The sequence below is a fragment of the Nicotiana attenuata genome, unplaced genomic scaffold (genome assembly GCF_001879085.1).
Source record: "Nicotiana attenuata strain UT unplaced genomic scaffold, NIATTr2, whole genome shotgun sequence".
Lineage (NCBI taxonomy): Eukaryota > Viridiplantae > Streptophyta > Magnoliopsida > Solanales > Solanaceae > Nicotiana > Nicotiana attenuata.
In genome coordinates this window covers 207,503-211,274 of record NW_017670601.1, presented here as the reverse complement: position 1 = coordinate 211,274, position 3,772 = coordinate 207,503, and positions in this window count along the sequence as shown.

Sequence of the window (3,772 nt, the reverse complement as noted above, 5' to 3'; positions counted from 1 at the left end):
AACGCACCTTAAAAGTCATTAGGAGGTGACTCTTCTTCTTTTAGCATTCCATCTCCCATCCAAAAGAGTTGTCACAACGTCGAAACCCGCTTTCGCGAGAAAATAGGGAGCGACAGCATGACGACTCTGCTGCGGATATACTTAGCATCTTACCATAATGAACTTGACTTGTGTGGACTATTTTCCTTATACCATCCTTTTACACCCTCCCCTTTATTTGATTAAATTTGTTATAACACGCACACCCCTTTCCCGTTCGCCTTTATTTGTTAAATCCGTTGTGACATGCATATCCTTTCCTCGTTCACCATTATTTGGTATGACTGCTCTTCATTTTGTTTAAAAACTATATCATGCCTCTCCCATCCCTACTCCCTTACTTTCTTTATTACATTTTCGTATATATTCCAAAAACTAACTTTTCTCTATGTCTTTCTTTTTATGTTTTTCATGTGTTTACTTTAATACTATATTTACCGCTTTTTTACGTATTTATCATGCAAATACATGGCAATGTGTTATTATCTCTGCAAAAAGCATGCTCTGCATCATACTACGCTCGTGCCAATTATTAACATAGAGGCGCTTGATGAGTGTCCGCGCTCTTCCAATATCACCATTTTTTAATCGAAAAGGCTTATTTGTGGTAAATTAGTCGATCAGCGGTGCAGTCGACGGTCCCGTGCCTTTCCCTCTCAAGCTGTCTACTTGAGAGTACCGGTCTAGGCCATTATAGAAACCTTACTCCAATATCAAATGTACATGCATAATGTCAAACCTAGTACGGGTTAGAACATTGTTAACGTGATAGCCCGCTAAGATAAGCCTTGTCCAAAGTCCGATGGGATTTCCACAATCCCAATGGACACCGTCATGTTTTGTGCATTACTTGGAGAAACTATGCCGATATGTTGATCATTACTGTATAAATGATTGAATCTGGAAGAGGAAAGGGCTAACTTTATTTGTTTGCATAAAATGAAGCACGAAGTCCCCAGGTTCGGCATGGTCCAAAACATCCCATCTCTGCTACTTGACTGGTTGAAAAATCTCGTGCCTAGAGACAAGAATCATGTGAGAAGGGTCCTTGGTAATTTGCCATCTTTCCTAGACATCCGACCGTATCGGGCATTGATTGAGCCACTACTTTGTTTTGGGATGAGAAAAGGGCTGTCTTCCGCTTTGGTCATATTGAAATGACTCCTCTCCTAGAAGAAATAGGAGGCTTCACTAATCTGTCAAGGGATAGTCCAGGGTTATTAGTGCTAGAGAATCGTAGCCCTCGCGATTTTGTAAAAATGCTATGTTTCAAGAAAAATGATGAGTTGCTTTGTTTGATGAAGTCAGGCATCCCATTTGAATTCCTTTATGAGCGTTATGGGCACAGTAAGTCATAATCATCATGAGGAACTCGCCATTACTTCCATGGGTTGGACGCACCGTCGGATTTATATGTTTATCATCTGCTTCTTGGGGTGTTTGATATTTCCAATGAAAGGGGGAAGGATCCATACTCGTCTAGACATGGTCGCCAGGACATTGATGAAAGGCATCGAGGGAAAAAACTATACTATCAACCCCATGATCTTAGCTGAAATGTACCGCACTCTAGATCGGTGCAAACAAGGATTAGGGCACTTCGAAGGTTGTAATCTGTTACTGCAAGTCTGGTTATTGGAACATTTTCAGAAGGGACAATATCACCAAGAGTTTCTTTCGACGATCGTTGAATGACTACATAGCTTACCATCACCCAAAGAAATGACATTTATCCCAGACAGGTTTGCATAACCTTGAAATGCTATAAGTTGGGTGCAAGTATATTGGATGATTGAATGGTTTCCTAGCAGTGAGTTCATCATCAGGTCAAGAGAAACTACTCATCTAGTACTGATTGGGTTGGGGGTATCTATCCCTATGCACCTATAAGGGTAATGAGACATACGGGAAGAAAACAGGTTATACCTCGGGTTTCCAACATGGTCCAGTCCAAAGCAAATTTGAGAGGGGATATCATTCCATCCAAGTTGGAGCTACAACATATGTGGAACCAGAAAGTTTTTGTGGAAAAGGACACTATTGAGCTAGATAGGTATCATGTCGATCATGTGTACTTCTACCCATCATGGCTGGTAGACGATATAACAGGAGACATCAAGCCAGGAATTAATCTAAAAAATAGGATCATAGATGGTTTGGTTGAAGCACAAGTCAAGAATAGGAGGTTACGCGAAAGGGTCTTCGAGTCTGAAGCTAGGTATCTGGAACAACACAAAATGGATATGGAAGCAATCAACGAATGGAGGGAAATTGCCATTAAGTCAACAAAGAGATTGGAATATTTTGAGCAATGGTTGATGGAACTTGAGGGAAAGATGAGGATGAGGCTTTCGGATTATCAAAACACGGATGGCAATGAAGGAGGGCATCTAGCAACGTCTTACCTATTGTTGGATATGCGCTGTAAGGCCCCGGAAAATTTCGCTAAGCAACCTGGGATCTCGTGGTGCCACATAGGCTTATTATAATATGTTTAGATGCTATTAACGTGGTGTACATCAATTAAATTTGGTAAATATGTGTATAAGTCTTATGGTAAGTAATTTGGGATCCAAGGAAAGGCCTAAGTCTAAGAAAAATAGGAACAGTTCATAATAGGCTAAAATTCCAAATGAGCTTGCACTAGTCCATACTTTGAACGATCATATCTAAATATGTATAAGGTTTTATTTGATTAATAACCTATCAGATGAAAGGTCTTCGAGTCTAGTTTCCAAAGCTTCAAACCGTTCATCATTTGGACATTTCTACCCAAAGTTATGATCAAATTACCAAAGGCTGGAAAATGCGATCCTGTGTCAAATCTATGACCGCAAAACCTGTCGCATTTCTGACTTTGGGGTCGCATTTCTGTCGCAGACTGGGCCAGTGTAGCCCAGTTTTGGGTGCCAATTTTGCGGTACATTATGCGGCCAGCATTCTCGTTTTGCGGTCCGTTCTGCTATAGCTGACCCGACATCGGAGGGTTAATTTTCTAATTTTTATAACCTGACCTCATTTCAATATATAGGCTTTGGGGTTCATTTTGGGGCCAATTCTTACTGATTTTAGAGAGAGATGAGATCATATAGAGAGAGAAAAGTGAGGCATAGCTTCATAATCATCCAAATCTTGCTCAAGTCTTCAAGAATCAAAGAACCCAATCACATGTTCTTCATCTTAGAGGTATGATTATATACCCTAGAGTTTAATTTCTAGTTTGGGGTATAAGATGGGTTATTGAGGTATGATTCTTGGGTGTATTAGTAATACGTATACATGCATGTACAAATTAGGTTTATGCGAAGATTTTTAAACACAAATAAGTAAAGATTGGGTTGGGGAATGAAGGAAACCTTGTAAAAGAGATTTGAAATCAAGATGCTCAACTAGTATTTGATAAAATGCTCAAATGAGCTGAAACCATGAATACCTTCCTAATTTGTGTTCAATTTTGTTATGTCTCAAAGTAGATGGGGACTGCTAGAATTTTCGGAACGTTGTAGTAACTTAAGGAAAGCTTAAACAAGGTATGTATGGCTAAAACCCCGTCTTTTAGAAATTGAGCTCTATCGATGCTTGTGTAAATGTGGTAAGACTGAACTTTGGAGTCTTGCTTTGATTGATACTTAACATGAATTGGTGCTGTGACTCTATATTTGTGAAAGATGCATTCCAATGTGTTGGACCAAGTTCAGATGAAGTTTTGAAGATTGACAAAATGAACTTCTCA